The sequence below is a fragment of the Choloepus didactylus genome, chromosome 3, assembly GCF_015220235.1.
Source record: "Choloepus didactylus isolate mChoDid1 chromosome 3, mChoDid1.pri, whole genome shotgun sequence".
Lineage (NCBI taxonomy): Eukaryota > Metazoa > Chordata > Mammalia > Pilosa > Megalonychidae > Choloepus > Choloepus didactylus.
Window position 1 is genome coordinate 147,917,862 of NC_051309.1, and position 21,049 is coordinate 147,938,910.

A 21,049-nucleotide genomic window follows, 5' to 3' on the forward strand; every position below is an offset into this window, starting at 1 on the left:
ACTGTGGTGTTTACATACAATGGAATATTGAGTAGCTGCAAGAAGAAATGAAGTTGTGAGGTATGCAACTAGGTAAATGCACCTCAAGGACAGTATGTTGAGTGAAATAAGCCAGAAATGAAAAGACAAACATGCCTCAGTAATACGGACTAACTATAATGTGCAAACTCTGAGAATTGAATCTGAGAGCATAGGCTATCAAGGGAAGGCTCATGGTAAAGATCCCTAGACTGTAAGATCTTACAGCACTCACATTTATTCACGAGTTTTATAACAGTTATTTCTAGATTCTGAGATGCTGAGTTCTTGTGTATAACCTGGTCAGTTCCTGGAACTTCAGGTATCTGTGTGACATCTGAGACTCAGAGCTAGAGTTTGGTAGCTATGAATGTCAATACTACCACATACAGCAAATGTTAAAGAAGCTAAAATGTGATCAGACTCCAATTAGAGATATTAATGAAATGGCCTTGGTTAGAACTAAGATAAATCAGACCAAAAGGTAAATGGTGATATTGACATATTTTAAAAACTTCAACTTCTGTGTGAGATCAAAGGTAGAGATGATTACTGGTGGAAAAACTATTTTCTGTAGCATACTATATAATTAAACTTGTAGAGTCAGTTTATTCAAACACCATAATTACATGGAAACTTGAATAAGGAGTGAGATCTGGTTTGTTTCTAAATGTTAGTGTGAAGCCCCAATACCTCCCAAAGTAATTTGGGCAGAGGATAAAAAAGTATTTGAAAACCACCCTTGAGGGACTGGGGAAAAATGTAGAAATAATAAATTTACCCATCTGGGGAATTCCTTGTATTTTCACAAGCATTGGGGACTACCAATTTAGTAGTCCTAGCCCTTGATTTTGGAACTTGCATTTATGAAGCTTGCTACTGCAAAGGAGAGACTAAGCCTACTTATAATTGTACCTAAGAGTCATCCCAGAGAACCTCTTTTGTTGCTAAGATGTGGCCTCACTAAGACAACTTGGCAGGTGGACTTGCTGCCCTCCCCCTATGTGGAACATGACTCCCAGAGGGCGTAAATCTCCCTGGTAATATGGAACATGCCTCCTGGGGATGAGTATGGACCCAGCATCATGGGATTGAGAAAGCCTTCTCGACCAAAAATAGGAAGAGGATTGACACAAAGTAAAGTTTCATGGGCTGAGAAATTTCAAATGAGTCAAGAGGTCATTCGAGAGGTTATTTTTATGTATTATATAGATATCCCTTTTTAGTTTTTAGTGTATCAGAATGGAAGGAAATACCTGAAACTATTGAACTGCAACCTAGTAGCCTTGTTTCTTGAAGATGAATGTATAACTATATAGCTTATACAGTGTGACCATGTGACTGTAGAACACCTTGAGAAGCAGCCAATCTACATTCCCTTTATCCAGTGTATGGACAAATGAGTAGAAAAATGGGGACAAAAAGTAAATGAAAATTAGGAGAGATGGGGGGTTGTTTTGTGTTTTCTATTTTGCTTCTATTTTTATTCTTATTTTTATTTTTCTTATTTTTGGAGTAATGGAAATGTTCAAAAACTAACTTTAGTGCTGAATGCACAATTATATGATGATACTGTAAGCAATTGATTGTACACTTTATGATTGCATGGTATGCGACTGTATCTAAATAAAATTGCAAGAAAAAATATTAAAAAATAAAAAATAAGAATAAAATAAAAAATATATATCCTTGAGTTATAATAAACTGTAACCACAAATTTAACAGTTTTTCTGTGTTCTGTGAGTCACAGTGGATTATTGAACCTTAGGGTGGTCAAGGGACCCTTGACAACCCACAGCACCTGGTGGTGATAGACAATGGACACTATGTAAACTTGGCCTAGTGACTTGATTGCAATTTATTTTGACTATCACACAGATAAAACTGTGATAAAATTATATTAAAAAATCAATGTAGAGCCTGCCCTATCCAAGATGGCAGAGTGAGACACTTCAGGGCCCTTCTCCAACAGAAGCTTTGAACATCCAGCAAAGACTGGCAGAATCATCTTTCTCAAAGCTCCAAACACATTAAAGGGCTGCAACAACAGGGAAAGAACCAAATCAAGAAAAGAACTACTTAAAAGGGCCTTTATTAGGCCAGCCCTTTCTGTATACCTCAATGGCATGTTGCAGAACTGGCCACACTCCTTGCCTGGATTTCCTATCCCATATTTTAAAAGAGCAGAGTAACACTTGCCACATACTGGGAACATGTATTTCTGGCCCAATCTATCTGTTGGTGACCTCAGGGACTCACCATCCCAGAACTTGCCATATGCATAGACGGCAGCTCAAGGAACTCTCCTACAGAACACTGTGGGGGAGCAGTCAAGTAGTACTGATTACTGCAAAGGATTGCTGATGGTAGGCCATACAGCACAGTGCCCAGAACCATGTTTCCTATGAAAGAGGGGAAATTCCAACTGTGTAAATGAGGAATTCTGAGAGCCACATGTGTGTGCTCAAAATAAGCAGCATGTAAAAAAAGGATCAGGAAGGCCCCTACAATTTGGCCTGGAGCTATTATGTAAACTTAGTTTATGTGTTAGCCCTCAAGAAGCACTTGTACAAATAAATCTGCAAAGACTGGGAATGATGTTGTCTTTTTTTTTCCTTCTCTCTTTTTTTCTTGTTTTGTTTGCTTCTGGAAATCAAAGCTCTGTCATAATACTATCTGGATACAAGCTTAAGGAACAGATGTCTTAGAGTTCAAATTTCAGCAATAATACATTAAGATATTATGGAGTGTGTTGTTATTATGGTTCATCATGGGAACACATGTTCAGGGCACAACAGAAACTTTCAGCAAATGATCTATTTTACAGAATAAATAGCCCATAAAGGACATATCTTCTCATCACTTACTTAGCACAAAGAATCCAAAAGATCAGGGGAAGAAATTCCATTACAACTGGTCTCCTGGGGTGGCTGAAAACTGCTCTTATTGGGGTCAATAGATGGCAGCTCTGCATACCCCACTTAGTACTGGAGAAGAGAAGCCAATCTATACTGTCCGAGTGTGATTTTTATCCACCTTGGGGTTGAGACCCCAGCTACTGAGAATTCCTGTTTTGATAAACACCTGGAGCTGCTTGCTCCTGATCTCCAGGTTTAAAGTCTGGCAGGGCCTTTACATTAGACTTAACATCTCCCCCAGTTTGTGGAACAGTACACAATAGAAAAGAATGTGGGGTAATGAAAGGCCAGGAGCTTGTTGCTCACAGAGTGTGGTTTTATTACTTCCTCCGGAAAGGAAGTGAGTAATGTGAGGTCTGTGACTTTCCTAACAGATATCAAAATGTCCAGGTTTCAACAAAAGTTTACAAAACTTACAAGGAAACAGGAAATGATTTAAGAAGCTGTTCCAACATGTTGGTATTTGCAAATTCAGTAGCACCCCATTTCTGGTACCAAAATCTGTTCCAGTTTGCTAATGCTGCCTTTATGAAAAATACCAGAAATGGATTAGCTTTTATAAAGGTGGTTTATTTGGTTACAAAGTTACAGTCTTATGGCCATGGAAACACTCAATCAAAGAATTCCAAGCTAATCAACACTAATACATCTGCCCCCACAAGATTGCATTAAAGAATATGCTTTTTCTAAACTAGCACAATATCCCAATGCAAAGAGCAACAAAATGGAGTGATGTAGGTATACCAATTTGGACAAAATAAATGACATGAAAAGAGACAAAGCATGCAACTATATATTGATAAAAGGAGCAATCCACCAAGAATAAATAACAATCATAAATATTTTTGTACCTAACCAGGATGTTGCAACATACATGAGGCAAACACTGGCAAAACTGAAGGGAAAAATAGGTGGTTATACAATAACACTTGGAGACTTCAGTAAACCACTCCCATCAATAGATAAAACATCTACACAGAGGATCAATAAGGAAGCAGAGAACTTGAATAATATAAATGAACTGGACTTAGACATTTATAGAACAGCAAGATATACAATCTTCTCAACTTCTCATGAATCATTTTCAGGATAGACCATATGTTGAGCTGAAAAACACATCTCAGTAAATTTTAAAAAGACTGAAATTATACAAAGCACCTTCTGTGATCATAATTGAATGGAACCTGAAATTAACAATAGGCGGAGAACAGGAAAATTCACAAATTTTTAGAGGTTAAACAACACACTCTTAAACAATCAGTGGGTCAAAGAAGAAATTATGAGAGAGATCAGCACATATCTTGAAACCAATGAAAATGAAAATACAAAATATCAAAACTTATGGGATGCAGCAAAGGCAGAGCTGAAAGGGAAATGTATAGCCCTAAATGCTAACATTAAAAAGAAGAAAGCTAAAATTTAAAACCCAACTGTGCACCTAGATGACCTAAAAAGAACAGGAAACTAACTACAAAGTAAACAGAAGGAAAGAAATAAAGAATAGAACAGAAATAAATGAAACAGAGAATAAAAACAAAAATAGAGAAATCAAAGAAAAAAACAAAACAGAAGTTGGTTCTTTGAAAAAATAAAAAACTTCACAAATCCTTAGCTAGAATGACAAAGAAAAAAGAGAGAAGATGCAAATAAATAAAATCACAAATGAGAGAGGCGACATTACTATTGACCCTACAGAAACCACAAAAAAAAAAAAATAAGATCATTTAAGTGGATACTATAAGCAACTGTATGACAACAAACTATACAACTTAGATGAAATGGACAACTTCCTAGAAACATATGAGTAACCCACGTTGTCTACAAAAGAAACAGAAGACCTGAACAAACCAATCACAAGAGATTGAAATGGTCAACAAAAACCTCCCCCCCCAAAAAAAATTCAGGATAAGATGGCTTCAAAGGTAAATTCTACCAAGAATTCCAAGAAGAATTAATACCAATCATGCTCACACTCTTCCAAACAATTGAAGAATGAATGATACCTAACTCATTCTATGAAGCCATTATCTCCCTAATACCCAGGCTAGATAAAGATACTACAAGAAAATAAAAGTACTGATAAATTTTCTAATGAATGTGGATATAACAAAATACCAGTGAATTGAATACACACATGCATTAAAATAATTGTACACCATGATCAAGTGGGTTTTATACCAGATTTTCAAGGGTGGATCAACATTAGAAAATCAATTAATATAATATAACACATTGACAAATCAAAGGGAATTAAAAAAAAAAACAAAAAACAGATGATCATCTTGATTGATGCATAAATGGCATCTGATAAAATACAACATCCTTTCTTGACAAAAACACTTCAAAAGACAGGAATAGAAGGAAACTTCCTCAACATGATAAAGGGCATATATGAAAAACCCACAGCTGACATCATACTCAATGGTGGAATACTGAAAGCTTTCCGTCTGAGATCTGGAACAAGACAAGGATGCCTCATGTCACCACTGGAAATTCTAGTTAGAGCAATTAGGCAAGAAAAAAGAAATAAAAGGCACCAAAATTGGAAAGGAAGAAGCAAAACTTTCACTATTTGACATGACATGATCCTATGTTTAGAAAGTCCCAAAAATTTACTGCAAAGCTACTAGAGCCAGTAAATGAGCTCAGCAGAGTGGTAGGGACACAAGATCAAAGCACAAAGTCAGTAGTGTTTCTATAACTAGTAGGAGCAATCTGAGGAGGAAATCAAGAAAATGAATTCCATTTATAATAGCAACTAAAAAAAATATTTTAGGAGGTAGTTTCTTAGACCTTGTACCCAAAGCACAAGCAACAAAAGGAAAATTAGATAATTGGGAACTCCTCAAAATCAAAAGCTTCTGTGTCTCAAAAAACTTTATCAGAAAGGTAAAGAGGCAACCAATTAATGGGAGAAAATATTTGGAAACCATATATCTGATAAAAGACTGATATCCTGCATATATAAAGAAATCCTACAAATCAACAACAGTAGTACAAACAGCCCAATTATAAAATGGGCAAAGCATATGAAAAGGTATTTTTCTGAAGAGAAATACAAATGGCTAAAAAACACATGAAAAATTTTCATCTTCACTAGCTATTAGGGAAATGCAAATCAAAACCACAATGAGATACCATTTCACACCAGTAAGAATGGCTTCCATTAAGCAAACAGGAAGCAATAAATGATGGAGAGGCTCTGGAGAAACTGGAAGTCTTATTAATTGCAGTTGGGAATGTATAATGTTGCAGCTGCTGTGGAAAAGTTTGATGGTTTCTCAAAAAACTAGATGTTGAATTACCCTATGATCCAGCAATTACATTTCTTGGTATAGACCCGGAAGATTTGAAAGCAGTGATATGTACAGACATTTGTACACTGACATTCATAGCAGCATTGTTTACAATTGCTAAGAAATGGAAACAATCCAAGTGTTCTTCAACAGACAAGTGTATAAATAAAATATGGTACATATATATGATGGAACACTAAGCAGCAGTAAGAAGGAACAAGATCCTGAAACATATGGCAACATGGATGAAGCCTGAAGATACAATTCTGAGTTAAACAAAAGGAAACATATGTTACCGCTTCTATGAATTCTCTGAATAATGTAAAATCAATGCCTTATAATACAGAATATTGGGGACCTGGTGATACACAGTAGCTAGTGAGGGCGAATTATAATTTAATATGTTTAGAAATGTTAATGATAGTGAATTCAAAGATATAGTTTTGGATAAGGGTGACGATTGTTTGTTAATGAGATTATAAGTATCAGAGCTGTATTGAAGGCAAATAAGTTTGAAAGGGGTTGTTTAAAGGCATGTTTCCCACAGATCAGCACTACAATTATAGGCAGGTGCTTGCATGATATATTGCTAAGGCAGGACATTAGCACAGAGAGTTGACAACAGAAGGATATATTGGAAAAATCTACACATTGCACACTAGAGACTACAATTAATAAGAATATCATACTGGTATTACACAAATACTAGGGACAAATGATTAAGGACAGTCAAGAACTACAAGATGTTTTGGGTCATAAAAATTGTTTAAAATGGAGAGTGATGAGGATTGTACAATTAAGTGATGATAATGTGAGATATGGTTGGATTATCATGGACATAGCATATGCTATATGAGCTTAAGAACCCTCTACTTTATAAACCAAGCCCTCGAATCTGAGGCTTGCTTGGGTGAAATTTATGGTTGTAAAGTGGAGGCTTAAGCCCACCTGTAATTATGCTTAGGAGTCATCTCTAGAGAACTTTTGTTGCTGAAATGTGGACTTTCTCTCACTAAGCAAATAAATTCATCACGTTCTCCCCTGACATGGGACAGATGAATGAGGCCCCCAGATGAATGAGTTGTCCTGGCAACATGGGATACCAATTCCAGGAATGACCCTAACCCTGGCATCAAGGGATTGAGAATGCCTTTTTGACCAAAATGAGGAAAGGCAACAAAATAAGGTTTCAGTGGCTGAGAGAATTCAAATAGAGTCAAGAGGTTGTCCTGGAGGTTACTCCTATGCAAGCTTCACCTAGATATGACAAATGACAGCAGTATGATAAGCCCAAGTCAATAGTAGTCCCAAACCCTTAAATAATACCAAATCTCTATCTGAGACTCTATAAAAAATTTCACTCAATGGGAGAACTGGATATCAATAGCCAAAAGAATGAAGGAGAACCCATATCTCGCACCATATAGGAAAATTACCTCAAAATGGATCAGAGGCCTAAACTTTAGAGCAAAGAATAGAAAAGTCCTAGAAGAAAATGTAGGAATGCATATTCAAGATCTTGTGGTAGGAGGGGGCTTCTTAGACTTCACACCAAAGCACAGGCAATGAAAGAAGAAATAGATGAATGGGATCTCCTCAAAATTAAACACTTTTGTTCTTTAAAGGATTTTGTCAAGAAAATGAAAAGGCAGCCTACTCAATGGGATAAAATATTTGGAAACCTCATATATCATGTCTGATACAGGTTTAACATCCAGAATATATAAAGAAATCCCACAACTCAGCAATAAAATAAAACACACACACACACACACACACACACACACACAATTTAAAAATGGGCAAAAGACTTAAATAGATATTTCTCCAAAGAAGAAATACAAATGGCTAAAAGGTACATGAAGAGATGCTCAACCTCTCTAGCTACAAATGAAATGTAAATCAAAACTACAATGACATATCATTTCACACTTACCAGAATTAACATTACGATAAAAAAAAAAAACAAAACAGAAAACTACAAGTGCTGGAGAGGATGTGTAGAAATAGGTACAGTTATTCACTGCTGGTGGAAATGTAGAATGGTGGTGCATCTAATTTGGAAGGCAATTTGATGGTTCCTCAGGAAGCTAAGAATAAAACTGCCATATGATCTGGCAATCTTGTTACTAGATATATGCTCAGAAGAACTGAAAACAGGGACAGGAATAGACATTTGCATACTGATGTTTACAAAGGCATTATTCATGATTGCCAATAGATGGAAACAGACCACATATCCATCAACTGATGAGTGGATAAACAAACTGTGTTTTGAGCATATGATGGAATAGTATGCAGCTGTATGAAGGAATGAAGTTATGATGCATGAACAAATGCAGATGAACTTTGAGGACATTTTGTTGAGTGAAATAAGCCAGTAACAATAGGAAAATTTTTTGCATGCTCCCACCAATATGAACTAATTACAATGAGCAAACTTTGGTAGTTGACATTTAGAATACAGGTTACCAGGAGATAGAAAGAGGGTAAAAAATGGGTAGGTGATGCTTAAGGTGTACAGAATTTTTTATAATGTTGATTGTAAATGTTTGGAAATGGATAGAGGTGATTGTAGCACAATACTGCAAGTGTAATTAACAGTGCTGAGTGTGAGTATGGTTGAGAGGGGAAGTCTAGGGCTATGTACATCACAAAAAGGAAAGCTAGAGGATAAAACATTGAACTGTATAACATAGGGAAACCTGTTGTGGATGATGACCTTGTACAAATATAAGAACATTCTTACATGAACTAGAACAAAAGTATGTCACTATTACAAGGTGTAAATAATAGGGTGGTTGTGCTAGTTTAAAACTGGACCCAGAAGAGCCATGATCTTTTAATCCAAGCTTGTTGGGTAGAACCTTTTGATAGTCTCCATGGAGATGTGACCCCACCTGTTCCAGGTGCATCTTAATTAGATCACTGGAGTCCTTTTAGAGAGCTCATGGAAACAAAGAGCTCAGAGAAGCTGAGAGAGACATTCTGGAGACAATCTAAGATATGTATTTCAGAGTTTTCCCTGGGAAAAGCTAAGAGCCAGCACAGACTCAGACACTTTGAGACACTGGGAGATGCAGACAGAAGGACTTTGGAGATGCTAAACTAAGAGATGAGGCCCAGAGTTTGCCCCAGAGAAACTAAGAGTGGACCCCCAGATGCCTAGAGAGAAATGCCCAAGGAGAGCCAAGCAGAGAGCTGAGAGAAGCTAAGAGAGACAGAAGCCCAGAGACATTTTAGAGAAAACCATTTTGGAATGCAATACAGGAGCAAAGGACCAGCAGTCTCCAGCCACGTGCCTTCCCAGTTGACAGAGGTGTTCTGACACCACTGACCTTCCTTCAGTGAAGGTATCCTCTTATTGGACAGTTTTATGGCCTTAGAACTGTAAATTTGTAACCTAATAAATCTCCGTTATAAAAGCCAATCCATTTCTGGTATTTTGCATAATGACAGCTCTAGCAAACCAGAACAGTGGTTTATGAGAAAAATGTAATTAATGCAAACTAAGAACAATACCAAACAGTAACATTATAATATACTTTCATCAGTTTTAACAAAGTTACTGTAACAAAGCTAAACATTAAAAATAGGAGGGTAATATAGGAATAGGAATTTGTTTTTCAGTGCAATAAGAATTTTCTCAAATTGCTTGTGTTGATGAATGCATAACCCTGTGAATATACTGAGAGAATTGTTTATATACTTTGGATTGTATGGCGCCTAGATAAAACTGACAAAAAATGGGATGGGGTTAAGATAGTTAGATGATAATATGGGTAGACAGGTGGATAGATATATGGCTAGATAGAATAACACAGCAAATATGACAAAATGTTAAAACATGGTGGTCCTTTATATCTGGGTGGCGTGTATGTCGAATTTCTCTATATTGGCTTTGTCTTAGTTTTACAACTCTCCTGTAAGTTTGAAATTATTTCAAAATAAAAAGTTTTAAAATGAGGATATGAAAGCTGGTTTAGGTTTGCTTATGCCTAATTATATCAGAGACATCAACACCAATGATTACATTCGCCAAGATTTGATTAGGAATCAATAGTACATTTCTGTGTGTCTATGGTAAAGCATTTTGTTTTTCAGACTCGAGTTCTAAAATTAGAGATTCTCATTTTCATTCAGGTTTGCTACCTTAACTCAAAGAAGAAAACTCTTCTATGAAATTTTGAGTGTGTTCTAATGCCACCATCATGTGCTAAAAAGAGGAAGGTTGATTATGTTTATTTGATTAGATTTAGTTCACACATTCCTTAGGGTGGAAACTGTAACTTTGATTGGGGATGGAGTCTAATTCCCAGGTACCTTGAAAGGCCAATGTATCAGCTCAAACTCATCGCTGAGAGGAACAGAGTCCTGGAGAGGTAAAATTAGCAACAACAGACCTCCAGGAACTTAACTGAAGTCTCCAGCTCAAGAAGTGGAAATTGTTAGGTCCCTGAATGTTAGGTGACATACAAAGAAAGGACCATCAACTGTGCTCCCGGATGCTGTTAAAGACACAGTTCAGTTCAGCTTCCACAGAGAGAAACTGTGGTCAGCACAGAAAAGACTTCATCTGGAAGTCTCCAGACAAGACACATTCTGATTATTGACGAGAAGGCTCCTGATTGCCCCCAGAAGCTAATAAAGGGCAATTTCAGCTCAGTTCCACTTCTGAAGAATGGCCTTCAGGACCAATAGCTAAAAGTATGCAAGAGGGCAACACATCCTGTTTTTCTGGAATGTTCATCCAATCCCATTTCTCTCACCCATGTGCACATCTTCTGTTATGATTGCACTCAAAAATTGGATGCTAGAAAGGGAGGAGTCAAAATCGGTCTGCACTCTGTGTTGGGAAGTAGATAAGAATCCTCCTCTGGAAGAACATCAAATTCAAACCTTAGTTCTTTTCATCATGCAACACTACTGGAGCAAATCTGCACATGAGTGATGAAATTCTGAAGTCCCAAGAGTATATAACCCTGGATGCTGTCACCACCAAATCCTACCTTCTCGTCTCTGATGACCTAAGGAACATCCAGTGTGGGAAGAGCTGCCACAACCAATGAGAGGTCCTAAGAAATTTCACCCACAAAACCTGTGTCTTGTGTACACCCCCACTTTCCTAACCCCCTACCCCCTGCTTTTCCTCTGGCCACGGTTTTTTGGAAGTAGAAGTAAGAAAGGGGAAGGAGTAGGCTTTAGGTCTTGCAAGGAGTCTGTGAACAGAAAGGAGAAGAGCAATTTATCCTCTGAGCTTCATCAGCATAAAGGGAAAGGCTTTCTACACTAGCTCCTTACTACAGACCAGAATTTCTGCAAGCCCTGCCCTTGACAATGTTGGAATTTTTCTAAATGTTGAAATAGAAGAAATCAAGTTTTTTTTTATGTTAAAAATAATCCCCTCATCTATACATGTAGCCGTCTCTCCTCTTTAGAGCCTTTGTGCCCATACTTCTGTCTTGAGCAGCCCGGATAATGTGACAACAATGCCCCCTTGAGCTTCTGCCCATGAGAAACTTAGCTAAATAGACACATTCAGAGAATGTCAAATTCTGAAGACTGGTCTGCCCACCAAATGCAGTTTTGGATGTAAAAACTCCTACACATTCTAACTGTGAGACACAGTTTAACTGTATGAACCATATAGTAAGGATATAGATCCAGGTTGAAATTGCTTTCTATAAATACAGATAATGGCAGCTAATTTGGCTGGAGTAAAGTGTTCTTTGTTTGAAGTTAAAAAAGAAGTAGATGACTTTGTGAGTTTTAAATTAACTGCTTTGGTAACATGGACCTGTGTAGTTTTCCTCCCAGTCTTTGGGGAAATGCTTCTTATTTTAGTATAAAATACAGTGTTTTACTGGATATATAATCTAAAAAAAAAAAAAAAAAAAAAAAAGAAACTAGTTCTATGTAGTGTGCTAGGGAATATCAAGTATAAAACTTAATGACATCAGTCCAGCCTACCACTACTGAGATATTAACAAATCATTTAAATTAAGTTAGCACCAGTTTTCTCATTTGTAAAATGTGGATAATGGTAACCTCTCTGGCCTGTTCTCAAGTACAGCTAGGTATGTGGAAGGGGCAGGGGACAGGGGGTGGAATTGATGTCTCCTGGCACACTCATCAGCCAATGAGGGATGGGAGATGTAGCCATCAACCAATGAATGATGGGAGCTGTAGAATAAATTCCCTGGCATCCTTCATATGAACAATCTCAGGGTACATTTTAATACATCCCGAGTTCTGAGAGGACTTGAGGCCCTATTGCATATAATAATGATCTCATAAGAGAATTCTGTACTGGTTTCTCATCCTTCCTTGTTTAATTTTTTTTTCCTTGCTCTTTCACTTTCACTTTCTGAGGCTACTTTCAAAGAAACAATCAATTTCCCAAGTCTTAGACTCTACTTTCAGGAAATCCCAAATTAAGACATCATAAAATCTTAAGTAAATTTTTCATCAATGTTTGATCTCCTTTTTCATGAAAACTTTCAATATTTATAATAAATGTAATTATTACCAAGAATGGTGATTTTGAACATAATAACAGAACAGCATATCAAATCTGATTTTAAATATCACAATATGACTAACGGATATAGACTGTCTTTTATTTGCAGGAGTATATGAATGGAAGAGTATATTTTAAAGCGTTGAATTCCATCTACTTTAATACATTAATATTCTTACCTCAACACATATAGCCCAATTAAATTGACACAGTATTTTTACTAGACTCTGATAAGTGATCAAAACATAATAATTTAAACAGAACATTTTAAATTACATACCCATCTTTTGTCAAAATTTCTTCTGTGAGCTCTTACATGCATGAAGTTCATCCTTGGTAGAGTCCTCAAGAATTTCTCATAGCTGTACTCATGAGTTCTTTCATGTATACAAAATTATTGGAAACACATTCTTTCTTTCATTTTCTGGAAAATATTGCTCTTTCGTTGCTACTATATGTTGCTAATGAAAATCCTGATTCCAAACTAATGTTGTTTACATTATAAATAAATTGTCAAGTGTCTCTGATAGGGACAAAGTAGGGACTTCTGACAATCAGTTCCCAAGAGGAAACTCATATCACAGAGCACTAGAATTTTGGAAAAATGCCTTCCTTTGATGATAAATGATCTCCTTTGGAAAAATTATTTAGTCTGATTCATGGGACCTGTTAAAGACTTCATGTTTTGATATGGGAGTTCGGATGTTATTTAATCAAAGCAGCATATTATGAACTGATTTAATTTTCTTCCACAAAATTGGGTGTGAGCAGCAACTATATATTAAGAAATGAAGTGAGATTGTGTACATCAGGCGTTAAGCAGGTTTGATGAGCAGATGACTCAGACCCTAACAACACCTACCACTGGTGCATAGTTGCCATTGCCTTTGTCCACATTAGGATCTACTCACTGTAATTAGAATGAACTTCTTCTCTTCCATTAGGCTGCTGCACTTCAGTCCTTCTCCTTCCTTGACCTGAAGAACAATACTGAAGGAAAATACATCTGTGAGCAAAAATTTTGATAGGACATCAGGTTATGCATTTTGTATGGAAGGAGAAATGAGCAGAGATTAAGATTTATCCTAAAGCATGTACAATGCCTATTGGTTTGACTGGATTGGTAAGGGATTAGAAAGAAAATTATTGTAGGATTTGACAAAAAGGTATGATGAAGGAGTGCTGTGTCTCTCAAAATGAGAACAGATATTTTTGGCCTATGTGAAAGTTCACTAAAGTTTCTCTATTTCAGAGAAAGCTATCAATAATCAGGTGGACCAAAAGATTCATCCTTTGGAAGTGAATTGGATTCTTTCATCAGTCACCCTGCTGCTGATACAATGGGCCATGAACAAAGTGGCCACGGTTTGGGGTTATTCATGGACTCATCAAACAAGATTGACCCTCATCAAAGTCTGGTTTGCTGCCACTGCTGAATGGCAAACACACAAAAAGCAGAAGCCACAACTACACCTCTCTATGGTACCACTCCCCAAAAAGGATCGCTTATCTACCTGGTAGAAGATTGATTATATTGGACTCCTTCTCTCATATACCTTCCATAAAGGATTAGGCAGCAATTCATACTCTATAGAATATACATCTATTCTAGTAAAGATATTCATTCCCCAATTATAATGTTTCTGCCAGCAGTACCAATTAAGGTCTTTATTTGAATGTCTTCATCATCATGATATTCTGTAAAACATGCTCCCAAACAGGGAAAATATTTCATAGCAAAAGAAATGTAGCAGTGTTCTCAAGCCCACTGAATTCACAGATTGACCAATACTTTTCATCACCCAGTAAAACCTGGTCTGATAGAAAGGCGGAAAAAGCTCAGAGAAGACTCAAGGATGGTTGCATACGTGAGAAAACAGTCAACAATATTTGGGTGCTAATATATGGGATTCATTATATGCTTTGAACTGGAGCTACTTTATGGAGACTTTTTTCCCCCATAAGCCAAAATACAAGAATCCAAAACCCAAGAGGTACAGAGGGAATGGCCGCTTTCACTACTCCATAGAATAAGCCAAAAAATAACTCAAAGAATTTCTGTATACAGTTTCCATAAACCTGGGCACTACTGATTTAGAAGTTTCAGTTCTCAATGGAGTATTGCTTCCACTCATGGATGCATTTTGTGTTGGAACCCAGGATATTCTGGGGAACAGTTTAGTACTTTCCATTGTAAAATTTCAATTCAGAATGAAGGTTTTGTTTATCTATCAGAATTCTGATGAGTTGAGGTCCTGACTGAGGGAACAAAATGTATAAAATTGATGGTAGTCATGGTTAAGGGTGAAGGTCTGATACTTTAGACATGTACCTGCAGATAAAAATAAAATTATTCCAAGGGATCCTTATAAATGCAAATAATTCTAGAAATTACAATAGAGAATTGTGAACAACATGATGAAGGCATTCATGGAAAACAGAAAGAGGCAGAATTCAAGACCAACAAATCAAGGAAAGCCCAGAGCCTCTTGGTGTTCTTTTCCTACTTTACATCCACTTATGCATGATAAATAATAGTACTCAATTGTTAATACAGAACTTCCTGAACTAGGTGGATCTAACTAAGCATTAGAACAAAATTTTGGTCCTCAGGCTTGAATTTGTATGTATATGTCTGTTCAGAAGGGCTAAAAACAACAATACAGATGGTACTATAAAGTAATGATAATGATAAACATTAAGGTTTTTAAGTATATACTATACAGTAAGCAATCAATCCAGACCACAACCTTATAAGGCATATTAAACATTAAAATTAAAAATACAAAGGGGTCAAGTAATCCTTCCAAGTCACATAGTGAGTCGGGCAAGACAGAAATGTGCACTCACTGGATCTAAATAAAAACCTGTACTCTTATCATATACATACCTTTTTGTGATTTGAAAATTGATTTGATAACTAGGCTTAACTTACTAATTTGCAAATGTATTAATATTAAAGAGATGATTCCTGATCCATCAAGGTTTGTATTTGATCAGATAAAGTCTCACACAAACAGATTCGTTCATTCATTTATTCTGGCGTGTAAGTATTTCTAATGTGTTCCAGGGAGTATATAAGGTGTCAGTTATTCAAAGCAAACAGATGATAAAGTCCCTGACATTATGAAGTTCATATCAAATTTATAATATTTTAGTGAGGAAAAGAGAAAATTATTTGAGCGGTAACAATATAATGTAAAGAATGCTGTACTAGTGAAAGGTTAAAGTTCTATTAAACCATTGAAAGGTCAGTTAAGTCAAACTTGGGATGGAGGGAACTGAAAAAGCATAAAGCTAAAAGATAAGTTATCAGGCAAAGGAATGAGATGAAAGCAAGAAGGAAAAGAGTTCTTGTTTTAATTAATTTTTTTACAAATATACCTAAAATTGTAATCAGTCTACTGACATTTTATTCTCAGTTTGCCAATATTACAAAAGAACATTGTTCAGGATTATTATTATTTACTTGGTAACTTCACATCCAATTAACTTCACAATTACTTAGACTGGGACAGTACTGGTGGTTGCAAGGTGAACCTCTGCAAAGAAAAACATCCAGATCTGTGTGCTCAAGTTTTTATAATCACTAACATCCTAGACACATTAGAGTAGAATATTGTTTGTTATTTATCTTAATTAATTTCTATCTCTGAAGATCTATTTAGGATTCAAATGTGAAGATAGACAGTAAGGTAATTTATGTCATTCACTAAATTATTTTTGAAATATTTATTTAATGTCCACTTTGAGCTTGGTTTTGCTCAATATTGGGCATGTAAATTAATGCAAATTATTAAAATCAAACTTATTATCTTCACTTTTGTTTTCTATCATCACTATTCTCAAATGTAGTCTACTCACTAATATTGTTGGTATTTTGTAGAGTTAAAGAAATCCAAACAGTAATAACCCAAGCAGCATATAAAACACTGGTCCAACAAAACAATATTTCTGGTCATCAGTAACAAATCAGACTCAGTACACATAGACATCTCATTATCATTATCTTTAGGCTGTGTATGATGATATTTGCCTTTAAAGATATTTTAAATATATTGCTTTATATCATATTTTTCAATATCCTTTTTCCTCTATTTTATGTGCCGATCTATTAGTGATTTTTTTCCCATAAGCAGAGTTCTCACTTTATCAGGGTTGCTTACTTTTTATCATCTTTTTTTTTTTTTTACTGCTTTTTCATTGCACATAAGCAGCATTTGATGTTCTTTGCTATTAAACTTTGCTGATTTTTTTTGAGAAGTGACAGTATTTAATTTTTTTTGAAAACTGACTTTGTTCATTATGCTTTCTCATCAGCTCAACCATAGATTTAACTTCCTCAATACTTAACAGTTATCTCCAAAACATGCACAATTCAAAATTAATTAAAAAAAAAAAAGAAGAAAAAACAGTGAAACCACCTACCTTTATGATCTCATTACATCTTCTCTTTAGGCAAGATGGCTGTCAAACATCCGAATTATACTACTTTTCTTTTTCTCCTTTTCTTTCCTATGCATTATGATCATAAATAATATAAAAAAGCACTCTCAATTTACTTTTTTGGCTATTAGAGAAAGAGCCTTTCTGAAATATTTCATTTTGCTTTCCTCTCTAGTTTTCTTAGTCAGCAGGTAGTATTTCTTTTCATTATTCCAGTTTCTATTCTCTATCCTTGATAGATTAAATGCTCTTTATGCACCATAGTCTGTGGCTTCACCTCCTCAGTTTCTCATGCTGTTTTACCCTTTACATCTATAAACCTTTTTTTTTTTTTTTTTTTTTGGTACCACGACCTTTTGCAGTCTTTTGAAGTCTTCTCATTTCATGGCTCACTAACTCAGGTCATGAAACTACCCAATGGGGGGTTGGGTGGGAATACACCTTTTATGTTTTTTTTTTTTTTTGTAGACGTGCTAATTTGGCAATCTAGAGAGTAGCACAGAAAAAGGATGTTGGTGTCTAAATTAAAGATATATCAAATCCATCGAAACTTTTTATTTATCTCACACATACATCTACTTGGGTATTATCTTATTTTAGTTTCAATTCTAATTGTCAAAAGATAATTTAGAATACAAAAGAAAAAATGCATGCTCTTTATAGATATTAAGCTTCTTTTAGGACTGGAAATTTACATCAAAATGGCAATACGCAGCATCAATGAAGTAGTACATTTATCTGCCTTCTATAAGACATTGATGTATCAAAACATCAGTAGAGGCAGGCGGCTGAACCGACCCGGCTGCGCCGCCCTTTGCCGCTACCGCTGCTGCGGTCGCAGGCGCCTCGCCGTGGCTTCCCGAGCCCGACGCCAGGCCACAAGAAGAGTAGAGCTCGTCCACCACTTTTGTAATGGTGGAAACGGGAAAGAAGACTCTGCTCTGAGGAGGAAGAAAGTAACTATTGGGAACTTCTGGCTATGACCTACAAGCCGAGGGCAAGGAATACCCAAGAGGAACTCCGAGGATTCCCAGAGGGAAGTCGAGAATATGGAGCCGAATTGGAGACACAGTTGCAACAAATAGAAACCGGGAACAGGCACCTCATGTCAGAAAATAAACGCCTTCGCATGGAGCTAGAAACTATCAAAGAGAAGTTTGAAATGCTGCATTCTGAAGGCTACCGGCAGATCTCAGCCTTAGAGGATGACCTCACACAGACTAAAGCAATTAAAGATCAATTGCAGAACTATATCTGAGAGTTGGAATAAGCAAATGATGACTTGGAAAGAGTAAAATGGGCCACAGTCATGTCTCTGGAAGACTTTGAGCAGCTCTGGAATCAAGCCATTGAAAGACATGCCTTCCTGGAGAGAGAACTTGAGAATCTCCGGCAATCTATTCAGCGACTGAAGGTTAAGGTCAGAGATTTGTGGTCAGAATTGCCCGTGCAGCAGAAGCAGGAGAAACCCAGGACTCCTATGCCCAGTTCGGTGGAAGCTGAAAGGACGGACATCACTGTCCAGGCTACTGGCTCTCTACCATCTACTCCCATAGGTCACCGAGGACCCAACTCAAGTTTAAACACATCAGGGACATTGGAGTCCAAACTTGCATCCTCTGGAACTTTGTGTATGATCAGTCCCCCAAATGAGCAGTTGTCCCTCCTCTGACAGGAGAACCTGAACAGAGATGGCAGCAAAAAATGGCTAAGCAGCACCTGCATGCATCTGGGTGATAAAGGGTTGAGAAGACACCTGGAATTTGGGAAGCTACCTTCAAATATTTCCTCACCATTACTGCCATCAGCCAGGGTGTAGTCAAGATGTTGCTTTAGGAAAACCACAGAAGCCAAAGCCCTTTTCTGCAGGAATGGTTCTTGTTACCTTTCTTCTTCTCTTTAAACTATTTTAAGTTAGTTTGAGAAAAAAATGACAGTATGCAGTCACCATAGTTAGCTGTATGTTTTCTGTCCCAAGCAAATGACTTGAGGTAGTTCCCAGTGGCCCCTGGTGTTTGTCTCTTGAAATGCCTGATGATCTCCAAGCCTCGCTGTCGCATGTTGCAAAGGGACAGCAACAGACTGGACCCTCTGAGAAGAGCTCTAAGGTGCCCACGATGTGGCCAGATTTGAGCAATACCAAGAGTCCTGGTTGGTCTTCAGAAGCGTTTTTATTGTCCAGGGACTCCTTAAACCTAGGAGTCTGAGCCCATCACAGAGGCTCACACCCACCCTTTAAAATTCTCACCCCTGACCTCACTCAACTGGAGCTGTTGTCCAGAACAAAATCTCCAGTGCATTATGGCACAGTAAGGATGGGCGTACTTAAATCATTTCTAGGAGTGAACAGTAGAGTAGGTACATGCCTTTTTTTTAAGCCATGGTAGTGTACTCTGAGACTTTTTCATCTGCTTCTCAATGAGGCATTCAGTGATTTAGAGACGTGGTGGAGTTTTATAATAAATTTCATGTTGACAAGGGTCATTCAAAAATCTGAGTCCTCTTTAGGTAACTACCGACCGTTTGTTTTCCTGACCTGGGAAAGGCTGAGGGTTATGGGTCAAAGTGGCCCTGGTAATGCAGCCCCTAAGAACAGGACTTCATTCATAGCCATAATGAATTAACCAGGGTGAATGTCAAATAGGATCACCACATGAAGCCTGTTGTTGGAAGGTTCCTTTTCAACCAAGGAAATGAACACAGGATTTCCAACATTGGATGGTGTGTCATATCCTCATTATTGTTTGTTATGACCTGTCTCATACTTCCAGATATGAATACAAAAGACACACTAATTTCAGGAGCATGTGCACAGCTTACTGGCCTTCCTTCCTGAAAGAACAGCAAAAATACCCTTGAGTTAAAAATCTAGCTTTTTAAGGTCTACTGAAATTCCGCAGAAAAGTTACTGTGCTGGTTTTGTTACCCTAAGAAACATTCATAACCTGCATCACTGAAGGATGTACTTTTATTTTTTTAAAAGAACAATAAAATCAAGAGACATCAGTGTTAAAAAAAAATCAATAGAGACCACACATTTATAAACATTTAAGTATTTTTCTGAGTATTCACTACGTACAAACATATAAATGTCTGTTACTATTTCTACAAATTCAATTAAATGCTGAGCTAGTGTAGAAAAATGTGAATGTTGGGAACCTAACTAAGCATGATGAGTTTATTTTTAAGTTCTAATTTTTTTATGTAACCCTTAACAATAATAATAAATTGCTCCCTCTTCTTCATATGGTCACTGTCTGTTTTATGTATAAATGCTGTTTTATGTATAGACACATATGCAAATTAAATATGCATACATACATCCTTTCATGTATCTTCCAGCTATTCCAGTTTCTGATTTTATTCTTCGTTTTAAAAGGATAAAATGCAAACCTCTTCTCTTTTTCTCTTCTGAAACTTTTCTTCTGTAAAGAAAATATGTCACCCTCCATCACCCCCTTATCCCAAAAAATACTAAAATATTTTCTCTAACACTCTCCTCTGAACTGATCTGTAGATTCATATAATTAACTACTTGAAATTTTCATCTAGATATTGGAAAAATATTTCAAGTTTAACAAGTCCAAAAGACTTACTTCCCCCTAACAATGTATTCTCCTTTAATTGTCCCCTTATTGAGTACTTGGCATCAGCATACAAGTTGCTCAAAACCAATATCTCATAGCTTCCACCCTCAATTTGTCAGCTTGGCTCATTAGCTCTATTTCTAAACATGTTTCAAATGTGCCGTTGTACATTTGTGCACTGTCATCTCACTTTCCGAAATTATCTTCATAACTTGCGTGGACTATTATAATACTAAACTAGCTAGTTTCCTTGCTTCATTTCCT

General features: G+C 36.6%; 1 pseudogene; it reads left to right on the top strand.

Moving 5' to 3' along the window:
- The first annotated feature begins 17,899 nt into the window (after positions 1–17,899).
- On the top strand, positions 17,900–19,017 carry LOC119530477 (annotated as a pseudogene).
- Positions 19,018–21,049: the final 2,032 nt, after the last annotated feature.